The sequence below is a fragment of the Arachis hypogaea genome, chromosome 13 (genome assembly GCF_003086295.3).
Source record: "Arachis hypogaea cultivar Tifrunner chromosome 13, arahy.Tifrunner.gnm2.J5K5, whole genome shotgun sequence".
NCBI classification, from domain to species: domain Eukaryota; kingdom Viridiplantae; phylum Streptophyta; class Magnoliopsida; order Fabales; family Fabaceae; genus Arachis; species Arachis hypogaea.
Window position 1 is genome coordinate 65,861,481 of NC_092048.1, and position 23,818 is coordinate 65,885,298.

A 23,818-nucleotide genomic window follows, 5' to 3' on the forward strand; every position below is an offset into this window, starting at 1 on the left:
TTTCAGTTCTTAACTGAATTCTTGCAGATATGTGATACTGTTAAGACTAATGGAGTAGATCCTGAAGTCTACAGGCTCATGCTTTTCCCTTTTGCTGTAAGAGACAGAGCTAGATTATGGTTGGATTCTCAACCCAAAGACAGCCTGAACTCTTGGGATAAGCTGGTCACGGCTTTCTTAGCCAAGTACTTTCCTCCTCAAAAGCTGAGCAAGCTTAAAGCTGATGTTCAAACCTTCATACAGAAAGAAGGTGAATCCCTCTATGAAGCTTGGGAAAGATACAAACAGTTGACCAAAAAGTGTCCTTCTGACATGCTTTCAGAATGGACCATCCTGGATATATTCTATGATGGTTTATCTGAGCTATCAAAGATGTCACTGGACACTTCTGCAGGTGGATCCATTCACCTAAAGAAAACACCTGCAGAAGCTCAAGAACACATTGACATGGTTGCTAATAACCAGTTCATGTACACTTCTGAAAGGAATCCTGTGAGTAATGGGACGCCTATGAAGAAGGGAGTTCTTGAAGTTGATACTCTGAATGCCATATTGGCTCAGAACAAAATATTGACTCAGCAAGTCAATATGATCTCTCAGAATCTGAATGGAATGCAAGCTGCATCCAACAGTACTCAAGAGGCTTCTTATGAAGAAGAAGCTTATGATCCTGAGAACCCTGCAATAGCAGAGGTGAATTACTTCGGTGAACCTTATGGAAACACCTATAACTCATCATGGAGAAATCATCCAAATTTCTCATGGAAGGATCAAAAGCCTCAACAAGGCTTTAATAATGGTGGAAGAAACAGGTTTAACAATAATAAACCTTTTCCATCATCCACTCAGCAACAAACAGAGAACTCTGAACAAAATGCTTCTAATTTAGCAAATCTAGTCTCTGATCTATCCAAGGCCACTGTGAGCTTCATGAATGAAACAAGGTCTTCTATTAGAAATTTGGAAGCACAAGTAGGCCAGCTGAGTAAAAGGATCACTGAAATCCCTCCTAGTACTCTCCCAAGCAATACAGAAGAGAATCAAAAAGGAGAGTGCAAGGCCATTGACATAAGCACCATGGCCGAACCTACAAGGGGAGTGGAGAACGTGAATCCCAAGGAGGAAGACCTCCTGGGATGTCCAGTGATCAATAAGGAGCTTCCCTCTGAGGAACCAAAGGACTCTGAGGCTCATCTAGAAACCATAGAGATTCCATTGAACCTTCTTATGCCCTTCATGAGCTCTGATGAGTATTCCTCTTCTGAAGAGAATGAGGATGTTACTGAAGAGCAAACTGCCAAGTTTCTTGGTGCAATCATGAAGCTAAATGCCAAATCATTTGGTATTGATACTTGGGAAGTTGAACCTCCCTGGTTCATCAATGAACTAAGTGATCTGGATCAACTGACATTGCCTCAGAAGAGACAGGATCCTAGAAAGTTCATAATACCTTGTACCATAGGCACCATGATCTTTAAGGCCCTGTGTGACCTTGGTTCAGGAATAAACCTCATGCCCCTCTCTGTAATAGAGAAACTGGGAATCTATGGGGTGCAAGCTGCTAAAATCTCATTAGAGATGGCAGACAATTCAAGAAAACAGGCATATGGACAAGTAGAGGACGTGTTAGTAAAGGTTGAAGGCCTTTACATCCCTGCTGATTTCATAGTCCTGGATACTGGAAAGGAAGAGGATGAATCCATCATCCTAGGAAGACCTTTCCTGGCCACAGCAAGAGCTGTGATTGATGTTGACAGAGGTGAAATAGTCCTTCAATGGAATGAGGACTCCCTTGTGTTTAAAACTCAAGGATCTCTCTCTGCAACCATGGAGAGGAAGCAGAAAAAGCTTCTCTCAAAGCAGAGTCAACCAGAGCCCCCACAGTCAAACTCTAAGTTTGGTGTTGGGAGGCCACAACCAAATGCTAAGTTTGATATTGAACTCCCATATCCAAACTCTAAGTTTGGTGTTGGAGAGTCTCAACAATGCTCTGAACATCTGTGAGGCTCCATGAGAGCCCACTGTCAAGCTATTGACATTAAAGAAGCGCTTGTTGGGAGGCAACCCAATTTTTATTTATCTAACTATATTTTTCTTAGTTATATGTCTTTGTAGGTTCATGATCATGTGGAGTCACAAAATAAATATAAAAATTGAAAACGGAATCAAAAATAGCAGAAGAAAAATCACACCGTGGAGGAGCATCTGTCTGGCGTTCAGCGCCAGAACAGAGCATGGTGCTGGCGCTGAATGCCCAAAATGGGCAGCTTCTGGGCGCTGAACGCCAGAACAGGCATGGTTCTGGCGTTCAACGCTAGAAATGGCTAGTAAATGGGCGTTGAACGCCCAAAATGGCCACCAACCTGGCGCTGAACGCCCAGAGTTGTGTGCAAAGGCATTTTTACATGCCTAATGGGTGCAGGGATGTAAATCCTTGAACACCTCAGGATCTGTGGACCCACAGGATCCCCACCTACCTCCACTCACTTCTTCTCACCACTTTCTTTCACATAACCCCATAAACACTCTTCATCAATCACCTCAAACTCTCTTCCCCATCACCTCTTCACCACTCACATCCATCCACTCTTCCCCATAAACCTACCTCATAAACTCCACCTACCTTCAAAAATTCAAAACCAATTTCCCACCCAAACCCACCCATATGGCCGAACCTTAACCCCCCCTCCCTTCCCTATATAAAGCCCTCCATTCTTCATCAAATTCACACAACACACCCCTCTACACCCCTCTTGGCCGAAACCACATCTCCCTCTCCCTCTCCATATTTCTTCTTCTTCTTCTTCTATTATTTTGTTTATTGCTCGAGGGTGAGCAATATTCTAAGTTTGGTGTGGTAAAAGCATAAGCTTTTTGTTTTTCCATTACCATTGATGGCACCTAAGATCGGAGAATCCTCTAGAAAGGGGAAAGGGAAGACAAAAGCTTCCACCTCCGAGTCATGGGAGATGGAAAGGTTCATCTCCAAAGCCCATCAAGACCACTTCTATGATGTTGTGGCCAAGAAGAAGGTGATCCCTGAGGTCCCTTTTAAACTCAAAAGAAATGAGTATCCGGAAATCCGACATGAAATTCAAAGAAGAGGTTGGGAAGTTCTAACAAATCCCATCCAACAAGTCGGCATCCTAATGGTTCAAGAGTTCTATGCTAATGCATGGATCACCAAGAACCATGATCAAAGTAAGAACCCGGATCCAAAGAACTATGTTACAATGGTTCGGGGGAAATACTTAGATTTTAGTCTGGAAAATGTGAGGTTGGCGTTCAACTTGCCAAACATGGAAGAGAACGCACGCCCCTACACAAGGAGAGTCAACTTTGATCAAAGGTTGGACCAAGTCCTTATGGACATATGTGTAGAAGGAGCTCAATGGAAGGTTGACTCCAAAGGCAAGCCGGTTCAACTAAGAAGATTGGACCTCAAGCCTGTAGCTAGAGGATGGTTGGAGTTTATTCAATGCTCAATCATTCCCACTAGCAACCGGTCTGAAGTTACTATAGACCGGGCCATCATGATCCATAGCATCATGATTGGAGAAGAGGTGGAAGTTCATGAGATTATACCTCAAGAACTCTACAAGGTGGCTGACAAGTCCTCCACTATGGCAAGGTTTGCCTTTCCTCACCTCATTTGCCACCTATGCAATTCAGCTGGGATTGACATAGAGGGAGATATCCTCATTAAAGAGGACAAGCCCATCACTAAGAAAAAGATGGAGCAAGCAAGAGAGCCCAGTCATGGAGCTCAAGAGGCGCAAGAAGCTCATCACCATGAGATCCCGGAGATGCCTCAAATGCACTTTCCTCCACAAAACTATTGGGAGCAAATCAACACCTCCCTAGGAGAATTGAGTTCCAATATGGGACAACTAAGGGTGGAACATCAAGAGCACTCCATCATGCTTCATGAAATAAGAGAAGATCAAAAAGCAATGAGGGAGGAGCAACAAAGACAAGGAAGAGACATAGAAGAGCTCAAAGACATCATTGGTTCCTCAAGAAGGAAACGCCACCATCACTAAGGTGGATTCATTCCTTGTTCTTATTTCTTCTGTTTTTCATTTTCTATGTTATGTACTTATCTATGTTTGTGTCTTCATTACATGATCATTAGTAGTTAGTAACTTTGTCTTAAAGTTATGAATGTCCTATGAATCCATCACCTCTCTTAAATGAAAAATGTTTTAATTCAAAAGAACAAGAAGTACATGAGTTTCGAATTTATCCTTGAACTTAGCTTAATTATATTGATGTGGTGACAATGCTTCTTGCTTTCTGAATGAATGCTTGAGCAGTGCATATGTCTTTTGAAGTTGTTGTTTAAGAATGTTAAATATGTTGGCTCTTGAAAGAATGATGACTAGGAGACATGTTATTTGATAATCTAAAAAATCATAAAAATGATTCTTGAAGCAAGAAAAAGCAGCAAAGAACAAAGCTTGCAGAAAAAAAAAAAGAAAAGAAAAAAAAAAGTAGGCGAAAAAAAAATAGAAAGAAAAAAGAAAAAGCAAGCAGAAAAAGCCAAAAGCTCTTAAAACTAAGAGGCAAGAGCAAAAAGCCAATAACCCTTAAAACCAAAAGGCAAGGGCAAATAAAAAGGATCCCAAGGCTTTGAGCATCAGTGGATAGGAGGGCCTAAAGGAATAAAATCCTGGCCTAAGCGGCTAAACCAAGCTGTCCCTAACCATGTGCTTGTGGCGTGTAGGTGTCAAGTGAAAACTTGAGACTGAGCGATTAAAGTCAAGGTCCAAAGCAAAAAAAGAGTGTGCTTAAGAACCCTGGACACCTCTAATTGGGGACTCTAGCAAAGCTGAGTCACAATCTGAAAAGGTTCACCCAATTATGTGTCTGTGGCATTTATGTATCCGGTGGTAATACTGGAAAACAAAGTGCTTAGAGGCACGGCCAAGACTCATAAAGTAGCTGTGTTCAAGAATCAACATACTAAACTAGGAGAATCAATAACACTATCTGAACTCTGAGTTCCTAAAGATGCCAATCATTCTGAACCTCAATGGATAAAGTGAGATGCCAAAACTATTCAAGAGGCAAAAAGCTATAAGTCCCGCTCATTTGATTGAAGCTATGTTTCATTGATAGTTTGGAATTTATAGTATATTCTCTTCTTTTTATCCTATTTGACTTTCAGTTGCTTGGGGACAAGCAACAATTTAAGTTTGGTGTTGTGATGAGCGGATAATTTATACGCTTTTTGATATTGTTTTTAGTATGTTTTTAGTAGGATCTAGTTACTTTTAGGGATGTTTTTATTAGTTTTTATGTTAAATTCACATTTCTGGACTTTACTATGAGTTTGTGTGTTTTTCTGTAATTTCAGGTATTTTCTGGCTGAAATTGAGGGACTTGAGCAGAAATCAGATTCAGAGGTTGAAGAAGGACTGCTGATGCTGTTGGATTCTGACCTCCCTGCACTCAAAGTGGATTTTCTGGAGCTACAGAACTCGAAATGGCGCGCTTTCAATTGCTTTGGAACGTAGACATCCAGGGCTTTCCAGCAATATATAATAGTCCATACTTTGGCCAAGAATAGACGACGTAAACTGGTGTTCAACGCCAGCTTTCTGCCCAAATCTGGCGTCCAGCGCCAGAAAAGGAGCCAAAACCAGAGTTGAACGCCCAAACTGGCACAAAAGCTGGCGTTCAACTCCAAGAAAGACCTCTACACGTGCAACACTCAAGCTCAGCCCAAACACACACCAAGTGGGCCCCGGAAGTGGATTTATGCATCAATTACTTACTTTTGTAAACCCTAGTAGCTAGTTTATTATAAATAGGACCTTTCACTATTGTATTAGACGTCTTTTTGACCATCTTTGGATCTTTGGATTATCTTATGATCCTGTGATCACGTTTTGGGGGCTGGCCATCTCGGCCATGCCTGGACCTTCACTTATGTATTTTCATACGGTAGAGTTTCTACACTCCATAGATTAAGGTGTGGAGCTCTGCTGTTCCTCAAAGATTAATGCAAAGTACTTCTGTTTTCTATTCAATTCATCTTATTTCGCATCTAAGATATCCATTCGCACCCAAGAACGTGATGAAGGTGATGATTATGTGTGACGCTCATCACCATTCTCCCCTATGAACACGTGCCTGACAAACACTTCCGTTCTACATGAAATAAGCTAGAATGAATATCTCTTAGATCTCTTAATCAGAATCTTCGTGGCGTACGCTAGAATGATGGCGGCATTCAAGAGAATCCGGAAAGTCTAAACCTTGTCTGTGGTATTCTGAGTAGGATTCAATGATTGAATGACTGTGACGAGCTTCAAACTCGCGATTGTTGGGCGTTAGTGACAGACGCAAAAGGAGGGTGAATCCTATTCCAGCATGATCGAGAACCGATAGATGATTAGCCGTGCTGTGACAGAGCATGTGAGCATATTTTTCACTGAGAGGAGGGGATGTAGCCACTGACAACGGTGATGCCCTTGCATAAAGCCAGCCATGGAAAGGAGTAAGACTGATTGGATGAAGATAGCAAGAAAGCAGAGGTTCAGAGGAACGAAAAACATCTCCATTCACTTATCTGAAATTCCTACCAATGATTTACATAAGTACCTCTTTCCCTATTCTATTATTTATTATTCAAAAACACCATTATCAATTTATATCTGCCTAACTGAGATTTGCAAGGTGACCATAGCTTGCTTCATACCAACAGTCTCCATGGGATTCGACCCTTACTCACGTAAGGTATTACTTGGACGACCCAGTGCACTTGCTGGTTAGTTGTATTGAAGTTGTGAACCATGGTATTGGCACCATGTTCTTGGCGCCATTGCCAGGGAAAGAAAGAGCCATAAATTTTACATAATCAAAGTGTAATCGCGATTGCGCGTACCAAGTTGCTCACGTTTCCAGGGATTGTTTGAGCCTGGACATCACAATTTCGTGCACCATGCCACTTTTTTTATTTTTCTTTATAAAGCTTGGCATTTTCGAAAGCTGTGAATCTGAATTCCTCTAGCTCATTTAGCTGGAGCAATCATTTTTCTCCTGCTAGTTTGGCATCAAAGTTTAGGAATCTGGTTGCCCAGTAGGCCTTATGTTCCAGTTCCACGGGCAGGTGACATGCCTTACCATACATGAGTTGGTATGGAGAGGTACCTATAGGGGTCTTGAATGCTGTCCTGTAAGCCCACAGAGCATCATCCAAGCTCCGTGCCCAATCCTTTCTACGGGTATTTACTGTCCGTTCCAGGATTCTCTTTAATTCTCTATTAGAGACTTCAGCTTGCCCATTGGTTTGTGGATGATATGGAGTGGCCACCTTGTGGCGAATTCCATACCGAACCATGGCAGAGTAAAGCTGTTTATTGCAGAAGTGAGTGCCCCCATCACTGATTAGTACTCTAGGGACACCAAACCTGCTAAAGATGTGTTTCTGGAGGAACTTCAGCACCGTTTTAGTATCATTGGTGGGTGTGGCAATAGCCTCAACCCATTTTGATACATAGTCAACTGCCACCAGAATATAAGTGTTTGAGTATGATGGTGGGAAAGGTCCCATGAAGTCAATTCCCCATACGTCAAACAACTCAATTTCCAAGATTCCTTGTTGAGGCATGGCGTAACCATGAGGCAGATTACCAGCTCTTTGGCAACTGTCACAGTTACGTACAAACTCTCGGGAATCTTTATAGAGTGTGGGCCAATAGAAGCCACATTGGAGGACCTTGGTGGCTGTTCGCTCACCTCCAAAATGGCCTCCATATTGAGATCCATGGCAATGCCATAGGATCCTCTGTGCCTCTTCTCTAGGCACACACCTACAGATTATTCCGTCTACACATCTCTTAAAGAGATAGGGTTCATCCCACAAGTAATACTTTGCATCAGTAATTAATTTCTTCTTTTGTATCCTGTTGTACTCCTTGGGTATGAACCTTGCAGCTTTATAGTTTGCAATATCGGCAAACCATGGTGCTTCCTGAATGGCAAATAAATGCTCATCAGGAAACGTCTCAGAGATCTCAAGAAAGGGGAGGGACGTCCCTTCCACTGGCTCTATCCGGGATAGATGATCAGCCACTTGGTTCTCTGTCCCTTTTCTGTCTCTTATTTCTATATCAAACTCTTGTAGAAGCAATACCCATCTGATGAGCCTGGGTTTTGAATCCTGCTTTGTGAGTAGATATTTAAGAGCAGCATGGTCAGTATACACAATCACTTTTGATCCTACTAAGTATGATCTGAACTTGTCAATGGCGTAAACCACTGCAAGTAATTCTTTTTCTGTGGTTGTGTAATTTTTCTGGGCATCATTTAGAACACGACTGGCATAATAAATGACATACAGAAGCTTGTCATGCCTCTGTCCCAATACTGCACCAATGGCATGATCACTGGCATCACACATTAGCTCAAATGGTAACGTCCAGTCTGGTGCAGAAATGACTGGTGATGTGACCAGCTTAGCTTTCAGCGTTTCAAACGCCTGCAGGCACTCTGTGTCAAACACAAATGGCGTGTCAGCAGCTAGCAGATTGCTTAGAGGTTTTGCGATTTTTGAAAAATCCTTTATAAACCTCCTATAGAATCCTACATGCCACAGAAAGCTTCTGATTGCCTTAACATTGGCAGGTGGTGGTAATTTTTCAATTACCTCTATTTTTGCTTGATCCACCTCTATTCCCTTGTTTGAGATTTTATGCCCAAGAACAATTCCTTAAGTCACCATGAAGTGACACTTTTCCCAGTTTAAAACTAGGTTGGTCTCTTAGCATCTTTTCAGAACAAGTTTCAGGTGATCAAGACAGGAGCTAAATGAGTCTCCATATACTGAGAAGTCATCCATGAAGACTTCCAGAAAATTTTCCACCATATCAGAGAAAATAGAGAGCATGCATCTCTGGAAGGTTGCAGGTGCATTACATAGCCCAAATGGCATCCTTCTATAAGCAAACACTCCGGATGGACATGTGAATGCTGTTTTCTCTTGATCCTGGGGATCTACTGCAATCTGGTTATAGCCTGAGTAGCCATCCAAAAATCAGTAATAATCATGACCTGCTAGTCTTTCTCGCATCTGGTCTATGAATGGTAAAGGAAAGTGATCCTTTCTGGTGGCTGTATTGAGCCTTCTATAGTCAATACACATGCGCCACCCTGTAACTGTTCTTGTAGGAACCAGTTCATTTTTTTCATTATGAATCACTGTCATGCCTCCCTTTTTTGGGACGACTTGGACAAGGCTCACCCAGGGGCTATCAGAAATAGGATAAATAATCCCAGCCTCTAGTAGTTTGGTGACCTCTTTCTGCACTACTTCTTTCATGGCTGGATTTAGCCGCCTCTGTGGTTGAACCACTAGTTTGGCATTATCCTCCAATAAGATTTTGTGCATGCATCTAGCTGGGCTTATGCCCTTAAGGTCACCTATGGACCACCCAAGAGCTGTCTTGTGTGTCCTTAGCACTTGAATAAGTGCCTCCTCTTCCTGTGAATTTAAAGCAGAGCTTATGATCACTAGAAAAGTGTCACCTTCTCCCAGAAACGCATATTTCAAGGATGGTGGTAATGGCTTGAGCTCGGGTTTAGGAGGTTTCTCCTCTTCCAGAAGAAATTTCAGAGGCTCTTTCATGTCCTCTGAATCCTCTAAATCAGGCTGAACATCTTTAAAGATGTTTTCCAACTCTGATTCAAGACTCTCAGCCATGTTGATCTCTTCTACCAAAGAGTCAATAAGATCAACTTTCATGCAGTCTTTTGATGTGTCTGGATGCTGCATGGCTTTGACAGCGTTCAGCTTGAACTCATCATCATTGACTCTCAGGGTTATTTCCCCCTGTTGGACGTCAATGAGGGATCGTCCAGTTGCTAGGAAGGGTCTTCCTAGAATGAGAGTAGCACTCTTGTGCTCCTCCATTTCCAGCACAACAAAGTCAGTAGGAAAGGCGAATGGCCCAACTCTGACAATCATGTCTTCAATCACGCCTAATGGGTATTTAGTAGAACCATCAGCAAGTTAGAGACATATCCGGGTTGGTTTAACTTCTTCAGTTAAGCCAAGCTTTCTGATAGTGGATGCAGGTATTAGGTTGATGCTTGCCCCAAGATTGCATAAAGCTGTCTTGGTGCAATTACCTTCTAATATGCATGGTATCAAAAAACTCCCAGGGTCTTTAAGCTTTTCAGGAAAGCTTTTCAGAATGACTGCACTGCATTCTTCAGTGAGGAGAACTCTTTCTGTTTCTCTCCAATCCTTCTTATGACTCAAGATCTCTTTCATGAACTTGGCATAAGAAGGTATTTGCTCAGGTGCTTCTGCAAATGGAATCTTTATTTCAAGAGTTCTGAGATAATCTGCAAAGCGAGCAAATTGCTTATCCTACTCCTCTTTCCGGAGTTTTTGAGGATAAGGTATCTTGGCTTTATATTCTTCAACCTTAGTTGCTGCAGGTTTATTGCCTACAGAAGTGGTTGAAGAAGCCTTTTTAGAGGGGTTGTTATCAGCATTTGTGTGTGTCTGATCCCTCACTGGCGATTGAGTGCCAGAGTTAGAAGCTGGAGTGAAACTGGACGCCAGCTCCTTGTCTGCTCCTGGCGTCTGAACGCCAGAACTGTGCCCATTTTGGGCGTTCAGCGCCAGATCTTGCCCATTTTGGGCGTTCAACGCCAGATCCTTGCCCATTTCTGGCGTTGAACGCCAGTCCTGCCTTGTTTCTGGCGTTGAACGCCAGTCCTGAGCATAGTCTGGGCGTTCAGCGCCAGCCTTCCGCCAATTTTCTGGTGTTTTAGTTCCAGAATTACTTTTCCCTGGGCTCTTACTGTCCTCAGGTGAATTTTGGGTGGTTTGCTCATTTCTTAGCTTTTTGCTGCCTTGAGGTGGGGTATTTAATGTTTTCCCACTTCTTAGTTGAACTGCTTGGCATTCTTCTGCTATTTGCCTTGACAGCTGCTGCTTTGTTTGCTTAAACTGTTCATCCATATGTATATTAGCCATCCTTGTCTCTTGTAACCTTTCTTTGAATTCGGCTAACTGCTTTGTTAGAAAATCCAATTGCTGATTGAATTCAGCAGCTTGTTTTACAGGACTGAGTTCAGCAGTTGCTGTCTTAACCTCTTCTTTCATGGAAGAGTCATTGCTTAGGTACAGATACTGATTCCTGGCAACTGTATCAATGAGCTCTTGAGCCTCTTCAATTGTCTTTCTCATGTGGATAGATCCTCCAGCTGAGTAATCAAGAGACATCTGAGCTCCTTCTGCAAGCCCATAATAAAAGATGTCTAACTGAACCCACTCTGAAAACATTTCAGAGGGGTATTTTCGTAGCATCTCTCTGTATCTTTCCCAGGCATCATAAAGAGATTCATTATCTCCTTGTTTAAAGCCTTGGATGTCCAGCCTTAGCTGTGTCATCCGTTTCAGGGGAAAGTACTGATTCAGGAATTTTTCTGTCAGCTGTTTCCATGTCTTTATGCTGGCTTTAGGTTTGTTATTCAACCACCTCTTAGCTTGATCTTTTACAGCAAATGGAAACAGTAATAGTCTGTAGAAACTGTGTCAGCAATCTGTAGAAACTGTGCCAGAAACTCTGTAGGTTCTTCCTGTGGAAGACCGGAATACTGGCAACTTTGCTGCACCATGATAATGAGCTGAGGATTCAACTCAAAGCTACTGACTCCAATGGAGGGTATGCAGATACTACTCCCATATGAAGCAGTAGTGGGGTTAGAATATGACCCCAGAGTCCTCCTGGACTGTTCATTTCCGCTTAGGTCCATGATGGAGAAAGGGAGATGATGTAAAATAAAAAACATATTTTTATTTATTTATTTATATATTTATTTCGAAAATGAAATAAATTAAAATAAATAAAAATTGAGTGAAGATTTTCGAAAAACTGAGGAGAGAAAAAGTGGTTAGGAAGTTTTGAAAAGGATATGATGATTTTGAAAAAAAAATTTTAAATTTTGAAATAAAAATCTGAATTTTTAGAAATATATTTCGAAAAATTGTTTTTAAAATAGAGAGAAAAGATATTTTTGATTTTTAAGAGGAGAGAGAAAAACAATAAGATAGCACAAGATTTAAAATTTTTAGATCTAATGCTCCTTATTTTCGAAAATTTTGGAGGGAAAACACCAAGGAACACCAAACTTAAAAATTTTAAGATCAAGACACAAGAAAAACTCAAGAACACTTTGAAGACTCACAAGAACACAAGAACATGAAGGACGAACACCAAACTTAAAATTTTTTAGAAAACCAAAATAAATTTTCGAAAATTTTAAGAAAAATTAACAAGAAAACACCAAACTTAAAGTTTGGCACAGAATTTAGTAGAAAAATTATTTTTTTGAAAAAGATTTTAAAAAAGAAAATAAGGATTCTAAAATTTTAACACGACAATAATAAGAGACTCTAAACAAAAAAAAAGAGAAATTTTTCCTAATCTAACCAAGAAAATAAACTGTTAGTTGTCCAAACACGAACAATCCCCGGCAACGGCGCCAAAAACTTGGTGCACAAATTGTGAATCACACTTTTCACAACTCGTACCACTAACCAGCAAGTGCACTGGGTTGTCCAAGTAATACCTCACGTGAGTAAGGGTCGAATCCCACGGAGATTGTTGGTTTGAAGCAATCTATGGTTATCTTGTAAATCTTAGTCAGGAAGTCAATTATGTTTATCAGTTGAATTGCGAATAACCAAGAGAGCATAAATTAAAGGTTACTTGTTATGCAGGAATGGAGAATATGTTGGAGTTTTGGAGATGCTTTGTCTTCTGAATCTCTGCTTTCCTCTGTCTTCTGATTCACGCACGCACGTCCCCCTATGGCAAGCTGTGTGTAGGTGGATCACCGTTGTCAATGGCTACCATCCATCCTTCTAGTGAAAAGATTCCCAATGCGCTGTCACCGCACGGCTAATCATCTGCAGGTTCTCAATCATGCCGGAATAGGATCTGCTATCCTTTTGCGTTTGTCACTACGCCCAGCACTCATGAGTTTGAGGTTCGTCACAGTCACTCAATCATTGAATCCTACTTGGAATACCACAGACAAGGTTTAGACTTTCCGGATTCTCATGAATGCCGCCATCAGTTCTAGCTTATACCATGAAGATTCTGATTAAGAGATCTAAGAGATACTCATTCAATCGGATATAGAACGGAGGTGGTTGTCAGGTACACGTTCATGGTTTGAGGAAGGTGATGAGTGTCACGGATCATCACCTTCATCACAATTAAGCGCGAATGAACATCTTAGATAGGAACAAGCGTGTTTGAATAGAAAACAGAAATACTTGCATTAATTCATCGAGACACAGCAGAGCTCCTCACCCCCAACAATAGAGTTTAGAGACTCATGCCGTCAAAGAGTACAATGTTCAGATCTAAAATGTCATGAGATGCAAAACAAGTCTCTAAAAGTTGTTTAAATACTAAACTAGTAGCCTAGGTTTACAAAAAATGAGTAAACTATGATGGATGATGCAGAGATCCACTTCTGGGGCCCACTTGGTGTGTGCTGGGGCTGAGATTTAAGCAATTCACGTGCAGAGGCCATTTGTGGAGTTGAACGCCAGTTTTTGTGCCAGTTTGGGCGTTCAACTCCAGCTTTTGATCCTTTTCTGGCGCTGGACGCCAGAATTGGGCAGAGAACTGGCGTTGAATGCCAGTTTACGTCGTCTATCCTTGTGCAAAGTATGGACTATTATATATTGATGGAAAGCCCTGGATGTCTACTTTCCAACGCAATTGGAAGCATGCCATTTCGAGTTCGGTAGCTCCAGAAAATCCACTTTGAGTGCAGGGAGGTCAGAATCCAACAACATCAGCAGTCCTTTTTCAGCCTGAATCAGATTTTTGCTCAGCTCCTTCAATTTCAGCCAGAAAAATACCTGAAATTATAGAAAAACACACAACTCATAGTAAAGTCCAGAAATATGAATTTTTCCTAAAAACTAATGAAAATAGACTAAAAACTAACTAGAACATACTCAAAACTACATGAAATTAACCCCAAAAAGCGTATAAAATATCCGCTCATCAATAATCAATCAACCATTGATTGCTTAATCTGTTAATCTCTGTGGGATTCGACCCCACTCTATTGTGGGTTTTACTTGATGACAATTCGGTACACTTGCCGAAGGGAGATTTGTTGAGAGACAAGTTTTCCGTGCATCAAGTTTATGGCGCCGTTGCCGGGGATTAATTGTGATTAACAAACTACCGGTTAGTTGATTACCTAGATTAGACATTTTCTTTTGTTTTGCTTTATTCATGTAATTGCTTTAGTTCTTTATTTTCAATGCTCTCTAACTGTTTGTGTTAATGCCTCACCAAGAAGCCCCTGTTCGTGACAGCTTTGGCTCTTGGTGATTTTGTTATTAATACAACAGTTCTTTACTCAGCTTCTTTCCAAAAAAAATTGGCATATGATCACATTCTAAGTTTGGTGTTGCCCTGCAACAATCTGTTTTCAATCTTTCTGGATACTTGCATCCATTCTAAGAGAAAGTGTCACACTAAGTTTGGTGTGCCACTTATTTTTCTATGCAATGTATCCAGCAACACCACTTGTTTTTATAATCATAATGCCTTTGCTTCTTAGGCTTGCAGTGTTATCCTTAATTTTTGCTTGCTTAACCACATACATCACTTACATTTCAGTATATAAGACGTTCATGACCCATCATAGACCCCACCACCACTGTTTTATTTGCTGCTTGAAGACAAGCAATTAATCTAAATTGGTGTGGGAAGGGAGAAAAGTAGGAGAAGAAGGGCAACAACAATAAAGATGAACTATAAGGTGGTAAAGTTCCTTTTTCCTCTTACTTATTTCCAGTACATTCAATTGTATGATTGTCTTCTAAGTTCTTTGAATGTATGTGTGCTTGTTCCTTGTAAATAAGCATGTCAATTCTGTCTTTTAAACTTTTTATTGATTAAGGCTGTGTTTTCTAGTCTGAATGTCATTATTGCATCCTTACTTTGCTTACTTGTATGCTTGTCCCTTTTGAATCAAATGAAAGGAGAATGAGTGTTTTTAAAAGACCAGAGTAGAGTTCATACTATGGAATGAGTTCATGAGTTTGTGGTGTGGTCATAAGTTAGCTAAGTTAGTTCAACCACAAGGGTGGGAAGACAACTATCTGTCATGAATACTATGCTTGAGACACACCCCATGAGACTAGCTAAATAAGAAGATCCTAATAAGAAAAAGGGAAAGAACAATGAAGGTGAAAAAAAATAAAAGAAAAAGAGTAAGCAATAAGGCTAGGCACCAATGGTTTTAATCTTGAGGCAAGTGTCTGTGGTGCTCCTGTGTGAGGGATCTACTTGGATGAATAAGCTCTTAGCATAAACTTGATGCATGGAAAACTTGTCTCTTAACAAATCTCCCTTCGGCAAGTGTACCGAATTGTCGTCAAGTAAAACCCATAATAGAGTGGGGTCGAATCCCACAGAGATTAATGGATTAAGCAATCAATGGTTGATTGATTATCCTAGTTAGACGATTCAGATTTGGATGATGAGCAGCAGGAATTGTAAATTTACAAAAAAGTAAAGAAAGCAATAAAGTGCAGAAAAATAAAATGGCACAAGAAGTAAATGTAAGAACTAAAAATAAAATGAACATTGGGATCAAGAGATATTGCAATCCTCCGGATCATGTTCATTCTCATCTCTTCCTCAATCAATGCACTCATTGATCTCCTTGGCAATCTTAAGTGATTGAATTACAATTTCTTGTAATTCAATCTCTCAAATCTTGATCAATAGCCAATTCCTTGGTCAATTGCTCATGAGAAGAGATGAAGTATGGTCACTAATTATACCACATGCATTTCCCAAATCAAGTGTTGAGAGGATTATAGTCACATATCCATCCAAACCCAATTTGGTCCAGCATGAGAAAGCATTTCTAGCTTGATCTCTTCATTCCTCTTCCAAGGTTCAGAAGAGATCCAAGTATGAATAGTTTCTTTTCCAAGATAACTACCCAATTGGATGAAGACCGAAAGCTTTCAAGAAAAATCAAGAGAAAAGAAAGAAGAAGAAGAATAAGAACTATAATTGATCCATTGAATCACAATAGAGCTCTCTAACCTAATGTAAAGAGTTAGTTGATCATTGCTCTACAAAATACAAAATAAAATAGAAAGAAAGTGTAGAAAAGTAAAGATGAAGATAAAAACTGAAATTAAAAATTTAACATTCATAAATGAAAATTACAACTAAAAGAAAAACTACTAGTAAGAAAAGAAAAGAAGAGAAAAGGAAGAAGAGTGGTTGAGGGGAGGGGTCCGAAGACCCACTCCCCTTGGAGTGTGCCAATTCACAGAAGTTCGAATTGGTCTTCACTCTCTCCCCCTTCCTTCAATTTCCAGAATTCCAGAATGACTTGAATGTAAAAACAAAGGCCTTTATATAGGTTCTCCTAAATTACAAAATGAAATTAAAAGCAAATTACACTTAAATGAAAATTCCTATTCTAGATGCTTTTTGTGGCCTTGGTTGACAATTGTGGGCTTGCTTGCTTGAGCTTTGAAGTGGACTTGAGAGAGAAGTGAGTTAAGTTGAGGTCCAGGTGCTAAAGTTGGTGCTAAAGTTAGCCACACTAACGCTACAAGTGTGGCGTTAGTGCTAAAGTTATTGTGGCTAACGATGCACTTGCTGCCCAGTTGGTGTTTTTGGAGATTAAAAGATGCCTCTTGTTTGTGCTCCAATTTCATGCCCACTATAAAGTATTATATATCGTTGGAAAGCTCTGAATGTCAGCTTTCTAACGCAACTAGAATCACCTCAATTGGACCCCTGTAGCTCAAGTTATGCTCCTTTGAAGTGGACATGGTCGCTGGCATATATGCCAATGTTACTGGAAATGTTGATTGCCAATAACGCTAGCGATTTCCCGTTTCTAAAGATCAAACTTAATATCCAGCCCATACTATTATATATCGTTGGAAAGCCCTGGATGTCTACTTTCTAATGCCTTTAGAAGCACATCATTTGGAGCTCTACAACTCGAGTTATACTTCTTGGAAGGTGAAGAGGTCAGTTGACCTAAATACAGGCTGATGCCATGTTCATCATTGCACTTTCGGGGCAGGTTTTCTCCCTCAAGTTATGCGTGTTTGAAGAAGGCATGGTCAGGCTGCCAGGTGGGACTTTTGCCCACGTTAACTACCACGTTAACTAAGTTAACGTGGGAGTTAACGTGACTTATTGAGGGCTTGTGAGTTCACTCCAACGTTAGTGAGAATGTTTGGTGTCACTAACGTTGTCGATCACCACCTTTCTCCACGTTAGCTTCCACGTTAACTAAGTTAACGTGGGAGTTAACGTGGCTTTGTTGTAACTTGGGCCAACGTTAGTGACAATGTTGAATGTCACTAACGTTGGCTTTCCCCCTTTCTTCTTAACGTTAGAGGCCACGTTAACTAAGTTAACGTGGCAACTAACGTGCCCACTTATGAGCTTGGTCCAACGTTAGTGATAATGTTAAGTGTCACTAACGTTGGCTCCATTTCCTTTCTTCAAAGTTGATGCCACTAACTTTTCTCACTAACGTTGGGGCTTTCCTTGCTTCCACGTTAGTGCCTACGTTAGTGTAACTAACGTAGCCACTAACGTGGCTCTTCTCTTCTTCTTTTGGCCTGAAATCAATCAAACAAAGTGCATCAAAGTCTTGCTCTTAATCATGGATCATGCATCATCCAATTTATCATATAATTCATGCAGAATCCTGATGAAATCACGTAAAATGTACAATGTATGCTTGAATCAAGATGTAAGTGAATATCTACCCAAAACTAGCTTATTTCCTAAGAAAATGCATGAAACTACCTTAAAAACAGTAAAGAAAAGGTCAGTGAAACTGGCCAAGATGCCCTGGCATCAACATGTGGGTCAGCGGAGTAAGAAGATTACTAAAACTCCTCCCAGTACTCTCCCAAGCAATACAGAAAAAAATCCCAAGAGAGAGTGCAAGGCCATAACCATGACCAATATGGCCGAACCTGGAGAGAGTGAGGAGGACGTGAGTCCCAGTGAGAAAAGCCTCATGGGACGTCCTCTGGACAGAAAGGAGTTTTCCTTTGAGGAACCAAAGGAATCTGAGGCTCATACAGAGACCATAGAGATTCCATTGAACCTCCTTCTGCCATTCATGAGCTTTGATGAATATTCTTCCTCTGAAGAGGATGAAGACATCACTGAAGAGCAAGTTGCTAAATATCTAGGAGCAATAATGAAGCTGAATGCCAAGTTGTTTGGTAATGAGACTTAGGAGGATGAACCCCCCTTGCTCACTAATGAACTGAGTGCATTAATGAGGCAGACATTACCTCAGAAGAAACTGGATCCCAGAAAATTCTTCATACCTTGTACCATAGGCACCATGACCTTTGAGAAAGCTCTGTGTGACCTGGGGTCAGGGATAAACCTCATGCCACTCTCTGTAATAGAGAAACTAGGAATCTTTGAGGTACAAGCTGCAAGAATCTCACTAGAGATGGCAGAAAAATCAATGAAACAGGCTTATGGATTAGTAGAGGATGTGCTAGTAAAGGTTGAAGGCCTTTACATCCCTGCTGATTTTATAATCCTAGACACTGGGAAGGATGAGGATGAATCCATCATCCTTGGCAGACCCTTCCTAGCCACAGCAAAAGCTGTGATTGATGTTGACAGAGAAGAGTTGGTCCTTCAGTTGAATGAGGACTACCTTGTATTCAAGACTCAAGGTTCTCCTTCTGTAACCATGGAGAGGAAGCATGAAAAGCTTCTCTCAATTCAGAGTAAAAAAAAACCCCCACATTTAAACTCTAAGTTTGGTGTTGGGAGGCCACAACCAAACTCTAAGTTTGGTGTTGAAAGGCCCCAACCCTGCTCTGATTATCTGTGAGGCTCCATGAGAGCTCACTGTCAAGCTATTGACATTAAAGAAGTGCTTGTTGGGAGGCAACCCAATGTTATTTAATTATATCTATTGTTATTTTATGTTTTCTGTAGGTTGATGATTATGTGAAGTCACTGGTGCACGAAATTGTGATCATCAATAATGGCGCCAAAGGACTTGGAGCTCTCAAACGTGAATCACACTGTGTCACAATTTCGCATAACTAACTAGCAAGTGCACTGGGTCGTCCAAGTAATACTTTACGTGAGTAAGGGTCGATCCCACGGAGAATGTCAGCTTGACGCAAGCTATGGTCATCTTGTAAATCTCAGTCAGGCAGATTCAAATGGTTATGGAGGATTGATAATTAAAAGATAAATAAAACATAAAGTAAAGATAGAGATAATTATGTAATTCATTGGTAGGAATTTCAGATAAGCGTATGAAGATGTTTTGTTCCTCTTGAACATCTACTTTCCTATTGCCTTCTTCCAATCATTCATACTCCTTTCCATGGCAAGCTTTATGTTGGGCATCACCGTTGTCAATGGCTACTTCCCGTCTTCTCAGTGAAAATGTTCTATGCACGCTGTCACTGCACGGCTAATCATCTGTCGGTTCTCGATCATGTTGGAATAGGATCCATTGATCCTTTTGCGTCTGTCACACGCCCAACAATCGCGAGTTTGAAGCTCGTCACAGTCATCCCTTCCCAGATCCTACTCAGAATACAACAGACAAGGTTTAGACGTTCCGGATCTCAGGAATGGCCGCCAATAATTCTAGCCTATACCACGAAGGTTCCAATCTTATATTAGAAACCCAAGAGATACACATTCAAGCTTGTTTGCATGTAGAACGGAAGTGGTTGTCAGTCACGCGTTCATAGGTGAGAATGGTGATGAGTGTCACATAATCATCACATTCATCATGTTCTTGGGTACGAATGAATATCTTGGAGAAGAAATTGACTTGAGTTGAATAGAAAAACAATAGTAATTGTATTAATTCATGAAGAACAGCAGAGCTCCACACCTTAATCTATGGTGTGTAGAAACTCCACCGTTGAAAATAAAAAAGTGATAATGGTGTAAGCATGGCCGAATGGCCAGCCTCCAAGGTCTAGGGACTAAACGTCCAAAGATGAAAATACAATAGCAAAAGGTCCTATTTATAGAGAACTAGTGGCCTAGGGTTACAGAAATGAGTAATTAATGCATAAATCTTCTTCCGGGCCCACTTGGTGTGTGCTTGGGCTGAGCATTGAAGCTTTCATGTGTAGAAACTTTTCTTGGAGTTAAACGCCAGCTTTTGTGCTAGTTTGGGCATTTAACTCCAGCTTTTGTGCCAGTTCTAGCGTTTTGACGCCAGAATTCTTAAGCTGACTTGGAACGCCGGTTTGGGCCATTAAATCTTGGGCAAAGTATGGACTATTATATATTGCTGGAAAGTCCAGGATGTATACTTTCCAACGCAATTGAGAGTGCGCCAATTGGGCTTCTGTAGCTCCAGAATATCCACTTCGAGTGCAGGGAGGTCAGAATCCAACAGCATCTGCAGTCCTTTTTCAGCCTCTGAATCAGATTTTTGCTCAGGTCCCTCAATTTCAGCCAGAAAATACCTGAAATCACAGAAAAACACACAAACTCATAGTAAAGTCCAGAAGACTGATTTTTATTTAAAAACTAATAAAAACATAATAAAAACTAACTAAAATATACTAAAAACATACTAAAAACAATGCCAAAAAGCATATAAATTATCCGCTCATCACAACACCAAACTTAAATTGTTGCTTTTCCCCAAGCAACTGAAAATCATATAGGATAAAAAGAATAGAATGTACAATGAATTCCAAAAACATCTATGAAGATCAGTATTAATTAGATGAGCGGGGCTTTTAGCTTTTTGCTTCTGAACAGTTTTGGCATCTCACTTTGTCCCTTGAAGTTAAGAATGATTAGCATCTACAGGAACTCAGAATCCAGATAGTGTTATTGATCCTCCTAGTTCAATATGTTGATTCTTGAACACAGCTACTTTATGAGTCTTGGCCGTGACCCTAATCATTTTGTTTTCCAGTATTACCACCGGATACATAAATGCCACAGACACATAACTGGGTGAACCTTTTCAGATTGTGACTCAACTTTGCTAGAGTCTCTAATTAGAGGTGTCCAGAGCTCTTAAGCACACTCTTTTTGCTTTGGACTATGACTTTAATCGCTCAGTCTCAAGTTTTCACTTGACACCTTCACGCCATAAGCACATGATTAGGGATAGCTTGGTTTAGCCACTTAGACCAGGATTTTATTCCTGTGGGCCCTCCTATCCACTGATGCTCAAAGCCTTGGATCCTTTTTATCACCCTTGCCTTTTAGTTTAAAGGGGTATTGGCTTTTTCTGCTTGCTTTTCTTTTTCTTTCTTTCTTCCTCTTTTTTTTTTCTTTTTTCGTATTTTTTTTCATTCATTTTTTTTCGCATATATATATTTTTTCTGCAAGCTTTTCACTGCTTTTTTCTTGCTTCAAGAATCAATTTTACGATTTTTCAGATTATCAAATAACATTTCTCCTTTTCCATCATTCTTTCAAGAGCCAACAATTTTAACATTCATGAATCAACAAATTCAAAAAATATGCACTGTTCAAGCATTCATTCAGAAAAACAATAGTATTGCCACCACATCAAAATAACTAAACTGTTTTAAAATTTGAAATTCAAGTACTTCTTTTTCTTTTTCAATTAAAAACATTTTTCATTTAAGAAAGGTGATGGATTCATTTTCATAGCTTCAAGGCATAGACACTAAGACACTAATGATCATGTAATAAAGACACAAACATAGATAAACATAAAGCATAATTTTCGAAAAATAGAGAATAAAGAACAAAGAGATTAAAGAACGGGTCCATGATGACAAGTCATCTTAGCCTAGTTTCACTAGCCTTTTTCTTTTAATTGAATTATGCACTTTCTTGAGCCACAAGCAAGCCAATTGGGTAGATTTTCATGTTTCCTTTGATTTAATCAACCATAGATGAATTAATGCAATTTCATGAGGATTTATGCTATGATTGCCACATATTATGAAAGAATGACAATCTCATGATTTTGAGCATAGCTTTGATGTGTTTGGTTGATTGATGATAGGTGAGGAAAGCTTGGAGAAAGGATGAAGCAAGAAGGAATGGCTAGGAACAAGAGAGAACAAAAAGTTTGAGAAAAAGTTTGCCTCAAACTTTAGCTCAAACTTTCGGATAAGTAAAAACACACTAGGGAACAAAAAGCTTGAGCAAAAGTTTGCCTCAAACTTTAGCTCAAACTTTTGGGAGAAAAGCTTGAGCCAACGTTTGCCTCAAACTTTTTGGCAAACGTTGGCGCCATCAGCAACACACCCTGGAGACAAAAAGTTTGCGCCAACGTTTGCCTCAAACTTTTTGGCAAACGTTGGCGCCATGAGTGTGCACAAAGGGGCCAACGTTTGAGCAAAAGTTTGACCCCAAACTTTAGCTCAAACGTTGGTAGCAGCAAGAATGGGGCAGCTGGTGTAAAAAGTTTGAGTAAAAGTTTGCCTCAAACTTTTACTCAAACTTTTACTCAAGCTTTTATAATTCCCAACCCGGTTCACTTCGGTTCTCTTTCCAACTCCAAGAGAAATCAACCAAGGCCTCTATCAACCCAATTCCATCAAGAGCAAAGGCCCAATTCAAAGCTTGAAGACCATTTGAAGAAAGTGTATAAATAGCTTAGGATTTAAGTTTTAACGGAGCTTTTTCTTTTAGTTTTCATAGAGAGTTTTCGGAGAGCTTTTGGTGTTGAGTGATTTTGAGTTTCTAAGTCTCGGGAAAGGAGAATTGAATTCCCTTCCTCTTAGTTTTCTTGCTTTCAATTCCAATTACATTTGCTTGGATCTTGGGTTGGAGAATTGAAAGAATTCTGTTTCAATCTCATCCTGAGATCTCTCTGTTTACTTACTGCACAATTGAATTTCAGTTTCTGTTAATTGCTTCTTCTTCTACTTTCTCTGCAATTTACATTTCCTTTGCAATTGCTCTTGTTGGATCTAGGAAGGCATTGAGATCTAGACTTGGTTATCTAGTCTCTTGAGTCCTGAGATCTAGATTTCCATTTTCAATTTCTCTGTTTACTGCTTTTCGAGCTCTTTTATATTTCTGTTTTAGATCCGATTCAACCCAAGGCATCTTCTACTCTTCTGTGTGTTGAATTTTACTTTTCCTTGTTTAATTTCTGCAAATCCAATTCCCAATTCCCTTTACAATTCAAGCCATTTACATTTCTTGCACTTTAAGATTCTGCAATTTACATTTCTTGCATTCTAAGTTTCTGCCATTTAATTTCTTGCTCTTTAAGATTTAACATTTTACATTTCAGTTCTCTTTAATTTCATGCAAATTACCCATCCCCTTTATTTTCCATGCAATTTAAATTCTGCAAATCACAAATCTCTCAACCAAATCTTGATTCCCTTGACTAAATCAACCACTAAACTAAAATTGCTCAATCCTTCAATCCCTGTGGGATCGACCTCACTCCCGTGAGTTATTATTACTTGATGCGACCCGGTGCACTTGCCGGTGAGTTTTGTGTTGGATCGTTTTTCGCACATCAAGTTTTTGGCGGCGTTGCCGGGGATTGATTAGATTGACAATGATTAAGTGAAGTGGAGATCTAGATCAAGCACTTTTTCTTTTCTGTTTCTTTAACTTTTGACTAACACGCTAACTGTTTGAATTTTTGCCTAAGCTAACTAATATTTCACTTCAGCCATGGATTGAAGTGTTATTGCTTTTCTGGTATTGTGTGATTCTTGTGTTTTGCTTGTATGTCAGATACAAGAAGAGAGATCCCTACCTTTCATGAAACTGACGAAAGAATCCTT

At 40.1% G+C, this 23,818-nt stretch overlaps 1 non-coding gene across 1 annotated transcript; it reads right to left on the reverse strand.

Annotated features, from left to right (window-relative positions):
• Positions 1 to 210: 210 nt before the first annotated feature.
• Positions 211 to 318, reverse strand: LOC112739020 (small nucleolar RNA R71). Its single transcript, XR_003169962.1, has one exon. It is a non-coding gene; the product is annotated as a small nucleolar RNA R71 (small nucleolar RNA).
• Positions 319 to 23,818: the final 23,500 nt, after the last annotated feature.